The 21,174-nt window shown below is 41.4% G+C and overlaps 1 protein-coding gene across 4 annotated transcripts in view; it reads right to left on the bottom strand.

The window, feature by feature from the left end:
- Positions 1-20,771, bottom strand: part of ncoa3 (nuclear receptor coactivator 3) — a 35,987-nt gene extending 15,216 nt beyond the window's left edge. For 3 of the 4 annotated variants that reach the window (XM_033626781.2, XM_033626787.2, XM_033626786.2), the window contains exons 1-2: positions 20,646-20,771; positions 1,106-1,173 (exon numbers count right to left, since the gene is read on the bottom strand). The gene's annotated coding sequence lies outside the window, so the exon portion shown is untranslated. The remainder of the gene's footprint in view (positions 1-1,105; positions 1,174-20,645) is intronic. The other variant, XM_033626785.2, reaches the window with a different exon arrangement.
- Positions 20,772-21,174: the final 403 nt, after the last annotated feature.

Genomic DNA, 21,174 nt, shown 5'->3' with positions numbered 1-21,174 from the left:
TGCCCTGCATCTGACCCCCTCGGAGTTCACGTTAGAGGAAACCTCTGTAGCCAGCCTCTAAGGTCACTGCTCTTTCCTATTCCCACCCAGAAACACACACAAAGCCGTAGCGTGCGGCTGCACAACCAGATTGTTCCACTACAACTATCCTTGACTCTGTGTCTGCATGTGTGTATGTACACACACAAACGCTCTTAAACACAGAGTGAGCTCATTCCAGAGTGGAAAAGTATAGAACGGATGGGAGCCATTATGCAACTCCTGCTCCGCAACTGCAGGCTAAGACATGCAGCCCAGTCACCCACCACCACTACTCCTGCTAGAAGAGCACCAAGTCTCAGACAGGCACTCTGCACCATAAATCTGCACCGCATGCTTCTTGTCTGTCTACCTTTCACCACCCCTCTCTAAATCTGCCTGTCCTGCTCTGGCTGTGACTCTCACTGCCTTCCCTCCTCTCTTTCTTCCTTCCTTCCTTCCTGGTTTCTGTCCTAAGGCTCACCTCTGCAGCAGTGGAGAAAGATGACATCAGCCCTCAGTCAGCCTCACATCCTGAAACGGACAAACAGCAGAGCTGGGGGCTGCTGGGGGCCTTTCTGAGAACAGGGAATGCATAGCAGGGTAGCACAGTTTCTACTTTGGTCATGAGGAAACAATGTTGGAAACTTCTGAGCTTCTGTGTCTCTTTGCTTCATACAACTTCACCAAAACAACTATGTTCTCATGAGATTTAAACACAAGTTACTGTGTTTTCTTGTGTTCATAATCACCCTTTTTAAAAGCCTGACTGAAATCTGAAAACTGACAACGCAAGTACACAACGCTTCTGGAGCACAGTGAGAGATTACAGCCCACCAAAACCACAGATGAGTCTCAACAGGCCTGGCAGTACGCCACTGACCTGAATCAGCTTCATTTGACAATGTGAAACTTGCTCAGGGACAAGATGAGATATGTTGCACAAACCATCAGGCACACAAACAGCAGCTGCTCATGTGAGAAATACAACATCTCATAGTTAAAAATAAAATGGTCTGACAACAGATTGTCCACCTGGGGTGTGTGCATGAGTGTGTGGGTCTTTATACATCTACCACATGCTCACCTTGACCAGTACAAGCCCCAGTCAAGCTCCATTCAGGGTCTAGTGTCGCTTCAATGTCTCAACATCTCCTGAAAACACAAACAGGAAACAAAATGATCATTAACTGTAGTGTCTTCTGAATGTCTGGATGTCAGCATGACTGGCTCCCTATTAAAATAGCATGAGCTCTTTGTATGTTTTGCTTTCACAGAAATTCATGGGAGAAAACCTGATTTCTAAAATTGCACAGGAAGCCACAGCAGATAGCATCCTGTTTGCGTCCTCCCCTCAGCCTGTTCCACTGCGTCATCACTTCCCTTTCCTGGAAATGTGGCCACTCATCCACCCAATTTACATATTCGGTTTATCATGTTGGACCCCTGTCATCCTGGTTCCTACTCACACCTTGTATGATTGCTGCTGGCCTTCAGAGGCTTTCCAAAGCTCGGCTGATTAAAAACTGAGACAACAAGACAGTGTACAAATGACCCCGTCCTCACAAAGGTCAGAATATGTCACCTTTCTTTCCTACCATTTTTTAAATTATACGGTGCTTATATATGTGACACTATGCATGTGCTATTAACCATTCTTTCATAATCTTCTGTACTTTAATACTCACAGTAAAGAAGGCCCTCTGGGGTTTTGTGTTTTCTCATCAGAGCAATTGGATAAGCTTTCATCAAAGCAACAGAAAGGGATCTCTCTTCAGCTGTCCACCAACATCTGTCTACAGTTATTCCATCTTAAAATAGCAGTGACAATATCATACTCGAAAATTATATCTTCTTTCTAACCACGTTGTATTGTCAAGGGACAAGTCATGGGGTCTCTACACAAAAACTGTGAGGGCCCGGCCTTTACTGTTTGGGTACAAACTGCTCCTAAAACCAGTCAACTTTGGCACCATCATACTACTGCCACAGATAAGCCTGTCAGATGTCCTTTCCCTAATGAAATCTAACAGTAATCACACTGCTACAAACTACAGCTACAAAAACACTTGTGTTGCTTTATATGACAGCTTTGCAAGTAAAAACACATGCTGATGTAAAACACAGGGACAGATCGGGCTTTATACTACTCAGTATAGCCAATCCCAATCAGTTAAAAAAATGCCTCAATCGAGATCGGACTGGGACATCCCCAGTTTCAGTTTTGCAACTTCTTTAAATGCCACCCACTCCTACACACTTGACCTTTAAGATTCACTGACAGAAAAAAAACACCCCACACCTGGTATTCTTTAACAATGTGCTAAACAATAATTACAGATTTAAAACATTAAAAAAATGGATAAATGTTTTAACTCCTAAAAAGACAAACTAGATCATGATTTCTCCACTCAGTGTTATACTTTGTAGTCGAAAGTCTAACTCACAATCATCACAGCCACACATCGCTAGTTGCAAGCCTGCAACCTACACTGCCCACAGTTTGTGTGTGTGTGTGTGTGTGTATGTGTGTGTGTGTGTGTGTGTGTGTGTGTGATCCTCCACCACAGACCACTGATCACATCAGTCCTAAACGCAGGGCTGCTACTGAGCTAATGCTGCAGCTGAATAATTTAACACAGAGAAAGAGAGAAAAGCGCTCCCTTTCCGTCAACTGTCCAAACACAGTTTAATAATTCTGAGCCGATTCTTATGAACACCAAAACAACAAATCAACAATTCACAGAATATTTTCAAGCATCTTTTAGTTTTGTTGTATTGTCAACTCTTATTCAGGCCCATTATTGTTGTTAAAGTTTATTAATCCCTGTGTTTTCTGTATTTGTTTACTTACACAGGCACAAAGACACACACACACATACATGCTACACGTGAATGAGTAACTTCTGTAAGTGAAATGTAATTCAAACCAGGAGATATAAGCACTGGTAAGAATATGGGCCACAGCAGGAGGAGGAGTCAAGGCAGGCTGAGTAGAATAAAGAGGGGGAGGAGGCAGGAGGACAGAGAGGGGGAGGGGAGGAGAGAGAAGACACAGTGCACTGACACTAATAGTGCTGCTGGGTACTGGATGCAATACTGTGTATCTGACACTGAAACAGTTTCTAAGCTAAACCTGTTTGCTACTTTAAACATAAAGTATGTCATACACTTAAATGAACAAAATGTTAAAGCTGCAGTGAAATAGTGCAATGAGATAAATAAATAAATAAGTGCAAAACAGAACATTGTACGTGACTAATGCTGAGTGCTGTTGAGCAGATTAATTGTAGGGGTAGGAACAGAAGTTGTGGGTTGTTGTTGCTAGTCAAGTTGTCTTTGAAAGAGCAACCAGAGTTTTACCTGCAAGGCCAGCAGGTATCTGTCAAGCTGTGTCCAAATTCATCCCCTATTTTTACCAGCCGCAACAGGGTGGCTAATATTGTTTTCAACTTGTGAGCCTGTCTATCATCTGTGAGTCTATCACAGCTGGAATTATCTCTTATGATTAGTAAGTGCCCAAATTCACAATTCACTGCTTGCTTTAAACTAAACTATGTCATATGAGGAGTAGTGAATGAGTGGAAGAGGCATTTCAGACACAGTCTCAGTGTTGGTATCTTGTTTATAACAAAAACTCATAATTGACATAAAATACTGCTTATGCTTTGAAGTTGGCAGTGTACACTCAAAAGATATTGAAAGCATTATGTCTACTAATGCACTTCTATGGCTATAGTCAAAATTTAACAGTTAAATGTAAAAGTATTTCTAATTTCGAAATGACTAAAAAGGCCACCATGTTTATTCTACACGGGCAGGGATTGAGCTTTGACAGTGAGTTTGCTTGTTCAGCTGGTCAGAAGTGACAGTGAGCAGTGAAGGGACAGACACAACGTTATGTACTACACACCTCATTGACTGTGAGGGATTTTGCTTCCTCATATCAAAAATGAAGACAGGATACAGTAGTGGTTGCCACCAACATTGCTACCGCTACCATATGAACCATGTTATTTAACTCATCAATGAAACGATTATCTTACTATGACACAAGCACTGCATGCCTCAGAGCTCTCATATCAAGCACAGCTTCACTAACACTGAGTAAATAAGGGGAGCGTAGGGAGCATCTACAAAAACATACAGGTCTTATTTGAGTCATTTCAGTGTTTCTGCAGCCTCAGTGAATGTTTCATGAGTTGCGGAGATACAAACATGTAAGACAAACTACTGTTAGATAGCTGAACGACTCTGGGGTGGTTTTACAATCACATTGAAACTCTACCCTTTTCAACTGATAAAGTTCCTCATTAAATTGAATGTTCTGAACACGTAAACATGTTTGAAGGGACAATATAAGGGAACACACGAATTGGTGTTGTTTTTCCTGTGTGCCTACAAGGTTTAAGCAAGAGAGCCAATTGCACTTGTGGAGCAGAAACGCCTGTAGGGTGCTCCAGGGATATTGTGTTTTTCTATAGGCCAATGCAGAAGTTAGCATCGCCCTGGTTGGTTTCCTCGACAAAAAGCCAATGGGGTTTTTCCATTGGACTTTGGATTACTGCAGAAAATAAGCTCTGTAGCAAACAAACATTTATGGTACTTACACGTTTGTTCATCTTCACAAACACCTCTTCAATGATTTTTGAAGCCTAAATGCAGTTGCCAGATGTGAAAAGCTATTGTAAGGCTATAAATGAACTATACTATGGTTGCGTGATTTAACATCCCTACCACAACAAGGCTGTTTGGTGTGATGACATTCTGTAGTCTCATTTAGCCACTTGTTAGCAACCGCTTTTTTAAAGACACATAAAAGCTTCAAGGGTCATGAGTGGGGTATTTACTGACGTGCTTTATGTTGTAGAACAAAATGTAAAAGTCTCTAAAGCTTGTGTTAACCACAGACCTTATTTTGGCCATCTAACCAAAAACCCATTAAAAAAAACTTATTGACTTTGAGATGAGAAAAGTGTGAGTGCAAAAATGCTAACTCATTTCTGGGTTTTAGGACTCATTCCTGTGGCACTCTATTCTCTTACAGATATGATGCTGATGAGATTACTTGAGTAAACTTGGTATTGAAAGACACATTTTTTGTACTCTGTAGTATCAGTTCGTATTATGAAAGTATATTATTTTTGATACACAGGCGTTTGGCTAAAGGCCAGAGAGGCAGCAATGTCAGTCAGTCAGGACCAGAATAGTGAGGAGGACATTCCTGCTCAGCCTGAAATAAAGCCTGCAATCTGAGCTCCCTGAGACAATGAGTGGCAGGCCCAACAATAAACACTGGCCCACCCAAAACAAAGATCACACAAAGTGGGGCACACATACACACAATTACAGACCCCCCAAAACACACCCAAAGCACATGTGTCCAAACTGTTTTCATTATAACTGTGTGTGAGAAAGAGAGGGGTTAAACAGGCCAGGGTTTGACGGAGTGGAAAAACACTGAAAAAAAAAAAACCCCTGAAAAAATAGGACTTTCTTTTCAGGATCATCGCAGACATGAGCTACCAGAAGCATTTAGCATCATTACTTCACAGCACTCAAACACACAGACACCACACAGACAAGGTAATCAAGCAACAAAAGGTGACCACTAGAGTTCGGGACATCAAGAGCAAAAAAGAACAAGAGAACAGAATGACTTCCTGTTTTTCTTCAAAGACCTTCTCCACCTCCTGCTAAGCATACAACCAGCTACTGGGTGAAGTGCAGCTGGAGCTCACACAAGACCAAGTAGTTTTACCAAGAAGTGCACATGAAAATTTCCCTCCTTTCCAAAGAAACACCTTGAGTTTTGAGGTAATCAGAAAAGTATTTACATATTGATGTTACTGAATTTCATCAGCTTTGCCCACTTCCTGTGGGTGTGATGGCAAAAGAGGGGCGAACAAAAAAATAGAAAAGCAATTTGGAGATAGAAAGCCCTCAGTCTAAAGAGACTGTTGTAACGTGAGTGAAGCTCTATGTCCACATTATAGGATGAGCTGCCTTCATACCTAGTTTGATGTATAACTGGCTGAGGAATGCATTGTCTCTTACAATCGACGTGTTTTTGCACTAAATAAAACAATGTCCATGAAATTAATAGGACCAAAGAAGCACCATGTGGAGCTTGTTAGTGACACTCAACCTAATTAACCCTGTGCAACTAACTGAGCAACTTATGGCAAATAAAGTTATCTAAATAAATCACAAGCTCTTCATAATGTATTTATGAGGATGTGGCATAATGAACTACTCAAATAATCACAATCTAGTAAGCTTTGTATGCTCACATCAGCAGCTTAACCAGTAAATATATTTCTTACACCACTGCACTTGTGTTTTCAGAGACACACAGGGGGAAAAAAAAGCTATGATTGGTCAATCAGTGTTAAGAGGAGGGGTTTAGCAAAGGGTCATTAGTAAATTGTCTTTCTTTAGCCCCTTTTAAACAGAGCATTGTTTCCCTACAAATGATCGTCATTATGCCAGCTTTGGCGTTTTATACTGAACCAAACAACACTGGCATATTGCTGCCACAGTGTGTGATTTTAGGTAGTACATTGTCATTCCAGAGGCAAAAGAGGCGTGATGTGTAACACAACAGTGTCAGTATCAAGTCACATTTTACACAGATGTCAATTCAACTCTGTAGCCCCTTTTACACTCCCTCTTCAAGGCAGGAATTTCACGCCGTTATTTTGCCTTACCTTTCTGTGTAAAAAGCACAATCACGGAATGGGGGACAGAGTTGTCTTGCCTTTAAGTTGGCAGTGGAGGTAGTGACAGCGCAGAAATTATGTCATTATAAAAGGGACAGTCGGACCATGAGCAGGACAGGTGTGACATTTTGACGACGTGTTATGTGTGCAACCCTCCCTGGGAGATTCAAAAAGTAGCTAGCAGCAGTTAGTGGCTAACTCAAAGAAGAAGAACAGCGGCAAAACCATGAGGTGAGGGAGCTCCTTACCCTCCGAGCTAAGGATGAGATCAGCCGCCATATAACAGTGATGGAAAGTAATTGTTTTTATCACATTAATGCCATCATTACTGTTTATAAAGCATGTCATACAGTACAGGCCGAAAGTTTGATTCTCACTGAAGGCATCAAAACTATGAATGAACACATGTGGATTTATGTACTTAACAAAAAAAGGTGAAATAACTGAAAACATGTTTTATATTCTAGTTTCTTCAAAATAACCACCCTTTGCTCTGATTACTGCTTTGCACACTCTTGGCATTCTCTCCATGAGCTTCAAGAGGTAGTCACCTGAAATGGTTTTCCAACAGTCTTGAAGGAGTTCCCAGAGGTGTTTAGCACTTGTTGGCCCCTTTGCCTTCACTCTGCGGTCCAGCTCACCCCAAACCATCTCGATTGGGTTCAGGTCCGGTGACTGTGGAGGCCAGGTCATCTGCCGCAGCACTCCATCACTCTCCTTCTTGGTCAAATAGCCCTTACACAGCCTGGAGGTGTGTTTGGGGTCATTGTCCTGTTGAAAAATAAAAGATCGTCCAACTAAACGCAAACCGGATGGGATGGCATGTCGCTGCAGGATGCTGTGGTAGCCATGCTGGTTCAGTGTGCCTTCAATTTTGAATAAATCCCCAACAGTGTCACCAGCAAAACACCCCCACACCATCACACCTCCTCCTCCATGCTTCACAGTGGGAACCAGGCATGTGGAATCCATCCGTTCACCTTTTCTGCGTCTCACAAAGACACGGCGGTTGGAACCAAAGATCTCAAATTTGGACTCATCAGACCAAAGCACAGATTTCCACTGGTCTAATGTCCATTCCTTGTGTTTCTTGGCCCAAACAAATCTCTTCTGCTTGTTGCCTCTCCTTAGCAGTGGTTTCCTAGCAGCTATTTGACCATGAAGGCCTGATTTGCGCAGTCTCCTCTTAACAGTTGTTCTAGAGATGGGTCTGCTGCTAGAACTCTGTGTGGCATTCATCTGGTCTCTGATCTGAGCTGCTGTTAACTTGCCATTTCTGAGGCTGGTGACTCGGATGAAGAAGCAGAGGTGACTCTTGGTCTTCCTTTCCTGGGTCGGTCCTCATGTGTGCCAGTTTCGCTGTAGTGCTTGATGGTTTTTGCGACTCCACTTGGGGACACATTTAAAGTTTTTGCAATTTTCCGGACTGACTGACCTTCATTTCTTAAAGTAATGATGGCCACTCGTTTTTCTTTAGTTAGCTGATTGGTTCTTGCCATAATATGAATTTTAACAGTTGTCCAATAGGGCTGTTGGCTGTGTATTAACCTGACTTCTGCACAACACAACTGATGGTCCCAACCCCATTGATAAAGCAAGAAATTCCACTAATTAACCCTGATAAGGCACACCTGTGAAGTGGAAACCATTTCAGGTGACCACCTCTTGAAGCTCATCGAGAGAATGCCAAGAGAGTGCAAAGCAGTAATCAGAGCAAAGGGTGGCTATTTTGAAGAAACTAGAATATAAAACATGTTTTCAGTTATTTCACCTTTTTTTGTTAAGTACATAAATCCACATGTGTTCATTCATAGTTTTGATGCCTTCAGTGAGAATCTACAATGTAAATAGTCATGAAAATAAAGAAAACGCATTGAATGAGAAGGTGTGTCCAAACTTTTGGCCTGTACTGTATGTCACACTAGAGGCTGACGCTGTTGTGTTACAAGTCATGCCTCTTTTGCTTCTGTGATGCTGGCATGGTAGTTAGTGCTGTCATAACAAACTAACAAAAATCAGGGAAAGTGATTGATGCTATCTTTGAACTCTTCCTTGCAGTTTTTTAATAGTAAGTTTTGTTTACATTGTAGATGAACAGATATTGGAATTTAGATTTAACAACTAACTTTACATTTTGAATCCAGACGTTAATGTGGGAATGATCTTTGCTACAGCACAACCCACAATTTCTGACACTTGTGAACTTTCAATGCTGCAAACTCCATTCTGGAACCAATCATTTTTTACCCTCGCTAGATGGCAGAAAAAATATTGAAACCATGGACGGCATTACTGCTCTTGCTTCACATAATTTAGAACCATATTTCACTTTGTTTAGCAGCCATCCATCATCGTGACATTTTGGGGATTCCCCGTTATTTTTGAGGGAAGATAACTTCCAGAAGCTAACGTTTTTTAAATTTTCAAAAACCCTTGTTGGTAAATATCACTCATTAGCTGCTTTCCTGCCAACATCACACATGATTTTAATGAAACATGGGCTAGTGGGACTTAACTGGAGTCAGAGGGTTTAATGGCAAGATGGAGAGTGCTGCCACACATTGTGATTCAGGGATGGAGATGAGGAGGACATGTGTCAAGCATGTGTGTACAAGTGTGGATTTTGAAATAGTGAAGCTGTAAATTGTTCAGAGAAAGACTCCATTTAGATGCTGAGGCAGCTGTGAAATTCCAGAAAGGATTAAAAACCAGACTGAAAACACAGGCTATGTCTCTACGTTTGTCTGTAGTGTCTGCCGCTTAAACAATATGTTTCTGTCTCTTTATTACTCTGCATACTTTTAATGTGATGGTCCATTCAAACCATGTCCGAACTGTGAACTGACACTGCCAAAAATAAAACAAATACAAAACCAATTTTGTTTTATTTCTGCTTGAACAAATTCAGTCACTTGGAAACGTTTTTCGAATTAAAAGCCTCAACAAGGCTGATCTCGAGTTAAAGGCGTACAAGGAGCAGTTCACAGTGGAATAAAGCACACCTTTGAAAACCATGGTAGTGACGCAAATGTGAGAGGAGGACAGAGGTGGAGTTGGGAAAGTAGACAGAAACACACCCTTACAGGAGCTTATTGGAGTTTTTAAGTATTTCAGAAAAGCATCAGTAAGAAGCCTCAGTCTTAAAAAAAATCCAACTTGAAGGCTCAATCCAGGCCTAAAATACATGACTAATGCTGCATTCACATGCTCTTTGGATGGTCCCATTTCCCAAGACGGGAAGTTGTTCTTCTGACTTTGGTAGGTTCATGGGCCTATTGCTCCAAGCATTTAAACAAAATATTAACAGTTAACAGTTTGAAGCTTTACATTACAAAGTGATTTTGTCCCAAACTTGTTGCTGCACCAGTTCATCCCCTCAAACTACTAAAACATTGCCTTACCTGACAAATGTTAATAAATAACTTGTCAAATTAATGTAGGTTTTTATCTGGATAGCACCTAATGATAACAACCTAATACCATAGTATGAATTACATGTGCGCAAAAAATTGACATGTAATGTGTTAATTATTAATTAATTACAATCAATAGGACATTTACTTTCGTTCCGCTGTTTCTGCACAGACTATAGGGTCAACTCGGCTACTCGTGTACCAAAGTTTCCGCCAACTTTCCGAGTTGTTCCAACATGAGGGGGTGTTCGCATGAATGTTCCCAGTTGAGAACTTATTTTTCTGATTATTCCAACATCACATGAATGCAGGGTAACACAATATGGTCTGCCATGTTCTATACATTTAAACAGTTTCCAGATCTAATGATCTAAGTCACACAAACCCTTTGCAGAATGAAAAATAAATGTGGTGTGAATTATCAATAAATTAAACACGGCTGAGCCCATCTGTGACTCATTTACACTGTCTGCAAAACAACATACTGTTGTTGACGTAAACTACATGAGAAATTTTCCCATAAAAAACATTTACAAGAGCACATAAAAATATATTTCATGTATGAAAAAGTGGCTTTTTCCTCAAACTTGTAGTGCACATGATGCCCATAGACGCATGTGGTGAGGGAGAGAAGATAGTTCAAAGCAGAGAGAAACTGCCTTCACAGGATTGCTTTTTCCCCCTAGAAAAAAAACATCCCCCACCCATGCCCAGCGCACACAACACACACAGATCTCAGACAGGCTGCGTGTGCATCTCCTCATTTTTCTCACACAAACTGCATCGTGTAGAAAAACCAGGGAAAATAAATGAAGGTGGAGACAAAGAGATGGCAGATTCCACTGTGTGTGTGTGTGTGTCACACATGCATCTACAACTATCCATCATTAATACGGACAAAGAACAGAAAGGACCAGGAAAGGACACACGCGGGCACAGATTCAACCAGCTAAATCTCGAACAACCCCTTCATTTTCCATAAGCTTGACGTGTTGGTGTATATAGCGGGGTGATAAGAGTGAGAACACGGCATCGTCCAGAGGAGATCACAGCGACCAAACAAAATGCGGGCGGCTGTGATCACACAAGGCTAATATTATGGAAATTAGTTCATTAATCAATGGCTAAACAGCCTTTTATCTGGAGAGCCAGAGCGCCAGGGCCCGATCAGCCGCCATACTGCCCATTGTGATAACACACACATCTTTACTAGCAACTGATGGAGATGCAGTGAGAGGAGACATCTCATGTAGCCTCAGATAATTCAGTGTGAAGATATGTCAGCCATTGTTATTACTTTTTAGATGACCTCATGTTGATATTAAAAGAGACCGTGGTTGGTTTTAACTTTCAGAAGCAGTGCGTTTGTGTACACGTTTCAACTGTGCCACTCAGTAAAAAAGCAGATATTCATTTTCAGACCGCAGCGCAGCTCTGACGATTTTCTCTCTCCCCTACCTCCCTCCCTTTCGCTCTTGTGTGTCTCTCTCTCTCTCCTCCCTCTCTGTGCTCCCTCCCCCCTCCTCTCCCCACCGTCCCTGTTGGATTGGTGGAGTAAACACAGGAAGAGAGCGGGCTCTGTTCCACCACGCCAGAGCTGGGGCTGGGCGTTCCTGCAGAGCTCCTGCGCCGGGGTCAAAAGTTTACTGTGGTTTTCATTTCACCTTTCCTCAGCCAATCACAGCGCCACACTGCAGCGCCTGAACTCTGACCCCTGCAAAGAATTCCACTCAAAAGATGGTCTGACGCCAGTTTCACAACTGCACCCCCTCCCATCTTCCATTTTTCCCTTTACTACTCCTTTTCCTTTCTTTCAACTGGCCAGTTTCATGTGTTGACAGAGCCTAGGTGAAAAAGATTCCAGAAATGAGGTACGAGGGGTAACAGAGAGCAGGAGCAGAACTGGGGTTTTAACACACACAGCCATGCTTTAACAGAAAACTATCAGTACATGCTGTCTTTTATCTCCCAGCATGATGAAAAGCTTACAATGGCAAAATAAAAAAACAAAATGACACAATTTACCTAAAAATCTGGGAAGGACGAGAATCATTTTACCATCCAACACATACCTGGAGACCATTTCAGTTGTTTGTTTCAAACCCAGCGCAAATTCTTGTTCAGTAGGTAAGGTGTACGACTCTACTCTTTGGTTTTTCTTCTTTGTGTTCCTTCATCTACGATGCTTTACTGATCCTGCCACACATTCTGCCTACCACATGCCGCTCAGTTCCAGGTTAACACTATTAAAAGCGTGTTTAAATGACTTATGAGGACAGGCTGGATACAGGGGTCACAAGGACCAAGTGTTGAAAGACAGACAGGGAAGGAAAATGGATGAAAAGGGACGAGGCACTCTGCTGGGCTTGTATCACAACACTCAGGAATCTGTTTAGGGATCAAATCAGAGTAGCTCAGTCTGACTGGACACACACACACACACACACACACACACACACACACGCTGAGCCATAATCCAACTGTGGGTTTGTTTTTGTCTTGGTGACACTGCACTCTGTTCCCATCTGCTGAGTGATTAAGCCTGCACCGCTAATCAAGTCCCTCACACTGTACAAGTTGAAGGCAAAGAACGACTTACACTGATCAAAAATAACATATGCTGACCTCTACTTAAAACTGCCTTCTTAGGCCACATCCACACCAATACGTTTTCATTTTAAAACGAAAAAGATCTCCATACATGAGTGTTTTCGCACCATTTTAGAAATAATCTCCTTCCATACCAATGTTCTTGCAGAACCACATACTGCTCCAAATGTAATCAAATTTGATGTGTTCAGAAAGGCTTTCAAACTGTCAAACAAAAAAGTATGAACCAAAGGAAATACATGGCACAATTTTCATTTTATGATGTCTTTGTGGAGGAGGCTGTAAGGTGCTTTGGATTAGACTCAACTTATCCTATACTGGTCCATCGATAGGCCAACAACTTTTTTAGAGTAAGAGATTTGTAATATTGATGTTGTGATGATGGCACTCCATATCGTCACAAAACTCAGCTAAGCAGCTCCAGTGTGGAGCCTTTTCAAGGTTTTGAATCTACTGTTGTGATAATCCTAGATAACTATCGCTATTTAACAGCCTTATTTAAGTTAAGTTTGTCCTACAGCAGCAACAAAGTTTGCAGGCATGTGTTTACATCTTCCATTATAAGTAGAAAACAGTTAGGCCTAGGTGCTTTCAGAGCATGTCCCTCCTTTTGTACTAAATCATTGAGTAGCAGTACTACATTGAGTAGTATTTATACTGATAAGTGTCACTGGTAACGATACCCATTCCCACCTGTAAAGTCCTGCCTCACTGTTCTTGGGCTTTTGGCCTTAAATATCTTTGATATTTCTGCATTACTGTGCAACTGCAGCTAAAAAATTAGGCTGAACAGTGAAATGACAAATATTAATTAGTTAATTAATTAATCAATTAATTAATTAATACAATTATTTTCTGCAGGATGAGATGATGACTATCATCATTTTTCTTCAAAGTTCAAAGTCGTCACATCAAACTTGAACGTGGACTAAACATAATGCATCAGCAAAGCATTAATACTGTACCAGGTCAAGTTTAATTGTGGAGTCCAAAATCTTGATCACAATTATTACAGAACTAACTGTGCAGTCTTCATAGATCTTTTTGCAGCCTGCTCATTTCTCAGTCAGAAGAACTCATGACTGGTCCCTGTCAGACACCTCCTTGAATGCTACATTTAAAAGCTTAAAAGTAACGTGTTAGCACATGTTGTTTGTAGCATTGCTGTGGCAGCATGAACCCATTTTCCCTGGAGTATCTGCAGTTATGTAATTTCATTACACTGAACCCATTAGATCAAAATATTTACACAATCACATCTTCAGGGAAAGGAAAACAGGGTATCCTGTATCTTGCACCTCATTTGTGAAGTTCATCATGATGATGGACTTCTTACCGTTGGTTGTGTACTGGCTTTATTTGCATAGGAGCTTCATATACCCTGAAAATCTGTGAAGCAAACAGTACAGTATATAGGCTGTAGTAGGCTTTGGTGATTGAACGAATGTATCAGCTACTGGCCAAGTACATCACTGGTTGGTTTTAGGTGTATTTTGGGCGATTTTTGTGATTTTAATTTGCTAATTTAATGGTCTGCCTCCAAAGAAAAAGTGGGAGTGTTTAGTGGGCAGCTTGCACAGTGCTAAAACAAGGTATGGACACAGGCTCATGTTTAGTAAGTTAACCCAGTAGCTCAAAGAGGGCAGCAATGGCAGAGAAAGAGAGCAGGAAAAAACAGTATGTAGGGCCAGTACATTTTTTTACGTCTAACTTGGAGTAGTGGCAAGACTAACCAAGACAGTTTTGGAAAGTTTTTTTTGTTTTTGTTTACATTGAATGAAGTGTGTTTTACGATAAGTTAACAAGGCAGTTAAGATTGTAGTAGTTCGGAGAAAGAGAGGAGAAGGTGGATGTTTTGGGCACAAATATGTCATTAATCACCAGTTGTTGGGCCAACAGTGGCAGGTTGGAAATGTTTAACATATCGCCCAACCCTAGGCTGTACTGCCCTACAAGTACTAAACAACAAAACATAACTCCATGAAGTTACTTGCAAATATTTTGTCAGGTAAGTTAGATGTAGATAATATGAATCTGATTGCAGACATATGTTCAATTATTAGAACTTTCTAATAGATTTTACATTTGCATTTTAAGAAATGGCAAAACTTAAACTTAAACTGTGTAGGGCAAGGAATCTTCTAGTCAGTCTGTTTTTATATTTAAATAAAAATAAGAATTGTAAATATTGACCTGTGAACTTTGTATTCTCTACTGGTTGTCTTATTACTACATCTTCTTGTGATTACTATATGTGCTTCTCTGTCAAAAGAAATTTACTGAAGCTTACTAAACCATGTGGGTTTACTTCCACATTGTGCCAGTATACACTTATTCTGATCTGCACTACTGACTGTGTTTTTGGCCCCCACAACTGTCAAAACTCTGCCATCCCAACTTAAAACCAAACTCATAAATTGCTCTAAATAATGTTTAACTTTAATCCCATTTCAAGGGTGGCCACATGGAACAGGGTAGTACAGACGGTGGTGCTAATTGAACAGGGACCTTTACTTCTCCTATTTTAGTCACACCACAGTCATATAGAATCACTTGTTCCAGTATAGCAATAGCAATCAGATGAGCATATATGAACACCACAATAAACAGGCCAAATGGAAACACGATGATCACTTGCCAAAAGTAGAGCCACCTCCATATAAAATACTGGATCAAGCTATTTGGCCAACTTCTGTGAGTGTTGTTTAGTATATAAAAATACTGCATTGATGCAAAGCTTGATGTGATCATGTGGCAATGTCAGGAGGAGGCAACCTTTTGACTGGAGTGTTGCCTTAACAACAAGCCACATACACAGGGTTGACGTCATCAAGCAGAATAAAGAGCAGTAATGCTGAAAGGAACATTTTCCACTTTATCCAGAGAGGAGAGGAAAAAATCAGTCCAATTAAGAAATGAGTGTTGTAGAAAAAAGGAACAGTAATAAATTATCTGACATATGCCGTGCCAGTGTTGACATGCTGTAGTAAGTCTGGAGCCTTTAACGATGGTGTGGAAGTCTGTCATTCACAACTTGACTTTTCTTTGAACTCAAGGCTGCAATAAAGTAGAAATCGCACTTGTGGAAAATCAAAATGTGGTCTAGCACAGTGCTGTGAGCAAATGTCTGCACATTCACTGCAATTTGTGGTAATTTCTGTTAATGACAGGAGCTTTTAAATTGCAGGTGAGCTATAAGATAGGAGGCAAGCAGTGCCCCAACAGGCCCTGCTTGCATGGTCACATACATGTGCATATTCTCTCCCAGCTTGCAATTGCAGTGCCATGCCAGCCACAGCTGCCTCTCAATCCAGACAGACCCAGAAACCACAGCCCGCTGCCACATAAGTCTAGCATCAAGCTGTTTCATCTTGGAGATGTATAGAGAGGAACAGGAACACAATGTAAACAAAGGGAATCATTTGCACTGTTCAACTACAGGGGATTGAATGAGGGCAGTGAAGGTGAGCTTTGTGTGACTTTGGGACAGAGAACCTGCGCACTTTGCAGATGTCGAGGCCAAAGCCCCTTGTTGATTTGGCTGCAAAGTAACTATTTTGCTCGTCCTAACATACCTTTAACAATTTTGGTAGCGTATACATGGGACAAGCAAACTGTAGACAAGGAGAAGATGGAGACAGTCCATGAAGCAGTTGAGAAGTTCATCCAGAAATGACAGTGTCTCTTCCCCTCTTCACCAGCCTCTTTCTCCTTCTCTTTATGCTGAATAACAGACAGAGAGAGCATCTGGTAGCAGTTATCTCACAAACCAAACTTTTTTTCACCCTTGCTGCCCCCCCCCCCCTCCAAAAGCATTTTTTATAAAAGGGGGCCCTAAACAAAACACAAACAAGGTCTTGCTAACATTTTACAATGGTAACAAAACTAGGCCAGGGAGCTACCCTCCCACTGGCTTGTTCAGGTGAACCCGTTTTACGAGCATTCTTCAGCTGGGGGAGCGAAAGTTAAAGGGGGAGTTGAAGTTAAAGAGGAAGGGCAAGGAGGGGAGGGGGGACAAAGCTCTTGGCACCCCCTTCCCTAATAAACTTTTGCCTTCCTCCAATCAGCGAGGACTACAGAGAGTGAACTGTTCCAAATCCTTGCTGGTTATAAACTGGAATTGGGTGCAATGATTGCTTCAGGCTGCCCGTTTGGCTTTTAGAAGTGTGTGCATGGCTCACATATGGCTCTGCTAGCCTAACACTTGGGTATTACCTCAGAGTTGAAGGAGAGGGGACCGAGGGGATGAATGAGATGTGACTTCAAATAGAGTTGGAGTGCAAACTGCACCGCTTGACTTTGGACTCAGTGGGCCAGCTGTCTGGCTTCCCTTCACTAGTGAATAACAATCTGGTTTCAGCAGCTTTCATCTCATATTCTCACTCTCACTTGTTTGGGCGAAGTAGCTGTAAATATTTTAGCAGTGGAAACACGACTGTCTTGTTGAGCAGAGTTTTCTATATTTAGCTCTACAGAGGTAGGCAGAACCTACCTGTTGAGTACTACCACACCAACACACCAGTGAGGGGTATGGGCACTTGAACAAACACAAAGACAGCTCACTGTCACTGCATGAGTGACCTTGAGATGTGGGGACTACACAGGATGTTTTACACAGCTTGAGCTGACCACAGGAAACTTTCTTAAACCTTGGTTGTAAAACAGCCTCCGAAAACAAGTCAGAGTCAGGTCTGATGGAGTAAAGCTTCAGAGGATCCCATACAAATGTTGAGGAATCGAACTTGACTTGGAAGCAGGTAAATCCCATTAACATTTAAGAAAAAGTTATAACTGGAAAATGTAAAGATGTACTTTCCCCAAGTAGCAAGTTATCCTTAAGAGGCAACAACTCTGGTATTTTTCTTGACTAGCTTTACACTACCTGTACTGCTGCCTAAAAAAAGGTACTAAGACTATGGAGTCATATTTCAATTAGGGGAAACAATCAGGCTTTCCTTTCAGCTTTGTGTGTCATCAAAAGTCCTCTCAGAGGTACTGCACACCCACACAGCTATTAATCTTAAATTGAACACATACCACATGACCAATTGGCAGTTATTCGAAACGAAACTTATTATCTCGGTCTCTCTTTGCGCACACAGACTGACGAAACACTAAAAGAATGCCATCTATTCAGACATCAGTGACACAAAAATGCAGCTTGACAAAGACAGATTAGAGACAGTTATCAAAAAGCGGCAAGCTCTCCCCTTATTTTTTCTCCTTTTCTATGATACCAGTCAGTATTTAGACTTCATTGCAGCCACAAAGCAGACATATTTACCAAAGGTTGTAAAGAAGGAAGACCATGCAGCAAATTTAAATTGGTGTAAAATGTTGTGAATTTTTTGTCCTTAAGTTTTTAATTATTTAAAAACATTAACTTTTAAACAAATTTATGAGAACCTCATAGAGAATCAAGCTTTTTAATTCAGCATGCTGACTTCAGAAATTCAGTTTGAACCTACTGTGCTTCCATGTGCATCCATAATTATGCATATGTAGTGTTTACAATGCAGTGGGCTGGGGCTTGTGCTCAAACGGAGAACTGGAATCAATGCAGAGAATCAGAATTGATGAAATCCAAACATTCCCCAACCTTACTGAGGAGCTAAGGATGTCACTGAATAAATTCAAACAGTCAAATGTAGTGTATTTTTACAGAGATATATTATAGGACATGCTTGATCCCCAGATTTATTAGCTTACTTGATCTGTTTCAGCAGCAATCTCACTTAAAGAAAAAAAATATCATATTGTAACAGGATGCTAAAATATTCAACGCCAAAAGTAAAATGTATGAGTAATAACTAAATATCAGTAATGCCAAGAAACACTCATTTGATTATCAATCAGGCAATCTGATGTAACCACAGAATCTGCCACTGGAGAGAGACTTCTCCCAGTCCCATGAGAAAAAGTGATAAGTTAATGAATTATTGAGAGCACAGGGGCCAGCAGACAAAGAGCGAAAGCCATGCATCCCAGTCACTTCTTCACCCCATCTGCAGTCAAAGAATCCCCCCAAAGATTGATTCATTGTTAACACAGCCTGACACCCTGTGTCAGGGAGAAAGAAAGTGGCAGATAAAGGGACAGAGAATGGGGGACAGGGGGCTCCATTTGCCAAGAATATGAGCAGAAGCAGTTCATTGGACAGGTTCCCACAGTGGTCATTCTACCACTTACAAAAATACCACATACGTGGGCTTGAGTAATGGCATTCCATCAGACTCAAAATAAAGACAAGTTAGCTCATCTGACGGCTGAAGACTGCACAGCACCAATCTCACTTGTTTATTCCCAGCTACATGCCATTTAAAAGCCCACATTATTGAGATATCGCAGCCTATTCAACAGCCTGCATGAAATCATATAAGCAGGAGCACTCATCAGTAAGCCACATCCTATTTGATAGGCTGTGTAGTAATGTGAAAAGGAAAAACATCCAGAATATTTCTGAAACTCTCACGTGGAAATGAGCATTGAGCTGTAAATACCTGCAAGTATTGGCAGGGATGGCCCCAGGCGATGAGAGCGACAGCACACCTAGACCTCAACCATTTGAGCGGAATGACTAACCTACCTCCTTATTGTCTGCCTGCACATGAGCATGCTCTCCAAGAATGTCCCCTTACCACCTCAAAAACTGAGTGCTCAGCATACACCTTGTCGAGGACAGGGAAAGCAAACCTGGACTCTACCTGAACCCTGAGAGTGATCATCCTCCCCCTGCACTGAAACACATCCATCTCCCTCTGCCAGCCTGTCTCTCTCTTTCACACACATGCGCCTAAATATGATTTATCAGCGGTGAAAACCAACATTTATCATACTGTGATGGGCCATTATACCAGCCATTACAATCACGGATACGTAATCTCACTACAGCCATGCAAATAAATAACAGATGCTGTGGATTCTCCAGAGCAGCCACACTCAGCTAGTCAGCTCGAGTTGGGTTGTCAGCAGCAGTGGAGGACAGCAAAAATACAAGGTGGTTAATCATGCTCTGCAGCTGGTTAACATCATAATTTATCAGCTACTACGAAAGTAACAGTTGTTTTCTAAACATGTGTTCGTCTCTCATTTCATATGACTTGACTTAAGTAGTTTGTTGCAATTTGTTTAGATGGTGTTGCATTCAATGTGCCGATTTAAAGGTTAAAAAAACTATTCCGCAAACAAAATGCAGATACATTACATCGTTTACTCTCCTCTACATCCATGGAGACTAGATATGCGTAACAAACGGGCAATAAACAGCTGTATTGTTTATTTTGTTTCTCAAGACAACTACTGCGGTGTAACTTAAACGTTAGCTGTGAACAGAGACAATTCCTGCAGCCCCGCTTGTACCGAAACTGTAACGCAAGTCAAACCGTCTGATAAAATCTTCAGTGCTCAAAGCAGTTCAGCCTTGTTGTGGTCTGTGAACACAACACAGTGGCTCTACAAAGTTACCATCACAGTTTTAAAACACAAACTCATCATAAGAAGTGCTGAGTATCAACGGCTAACGTTCGGCTATTGCACCCCAGCGAATCAGAGAGCCTGTATCTCGTAAACTTTGTAGCTAACGGATAATGAAAACACCAACGGACACCGTAACCATTAAAAACGGCACATTAACAAGTCAAGCCTAACGTAAATTAGCATTTTATCGATAGTTTATGAGCCAATATTATAATAACAGACATTCCATAACAAACAGTGGTAAGGTGGTTCGTTGTATCACGGTAGCTTAAAAACCACAGCCTGCTCGGAAGCGGAGCAACACCAACTGTCCCTGTGACAAATTTGCACGTTCAAACACACACACTGCCGCTTGTGTTCGAAACTTAACTATAAATGAATCATAAACTAATTGCAGAAAACTCACCGGCTTCGACGCTTTCATTGAGTAAGACAGTTTCTTTTACGCCTCTACAAACTCTCCGCCATCTTCGGCAGGACCGTGTTTGTTTAAATGCGAAACACTCCCAGAGCGGAGGGAGCCAGCTTGTAGCAGCGCGACAGGGCGTCTGGGTAATGTAGTTGCTCTGCGTCGCGAGCCACATTAAACTGCTTGACACGTACTGCAAACGAACTACACGTACGCCAATACCCATGGGCGATATGAGCAGCAGTCACTGATATTATTAGGGGAGAGATTTAAAAACTTATTTATAGGCTGGCAGAAAAGCAGCTTTATGCAAATGACTTGTCATATCCCTGGAGTATTATGCTGTTATGTTATTCACTTTACAAACAATTACAAAAATATTTTTCACAAAATGAAAAGCTTGAATGCTGTTTTAAATATTAAACAGAACACAAGTAGGCATTTGGAATTTATTGTAGGGAAACATATACTACACATTGTATGAGGGTTGACTTCCAGTGAAGCACAATCTAAAAAGCTGTACATT

Source organism: Epinephelus lanceolatus, chromosome 1 (assembly GCF_041903045.1).
Source record: "Epinephelus lanceolatus isolate andai-2023 chromosome 1, ASM4190304v1, whole genome shotgun sequence".
Taxonomy (NCBI): Eukaryota; Metazoa; Chordata; class Actinopteri; order Perciformes; family Serranidae; genus Epinephelus; species Epinephelus lanceolatus.
Note: the sequence above shows the minus strand (reverse complement) of the source record. Positions and strands in the feature narration are given on the sequence as shown.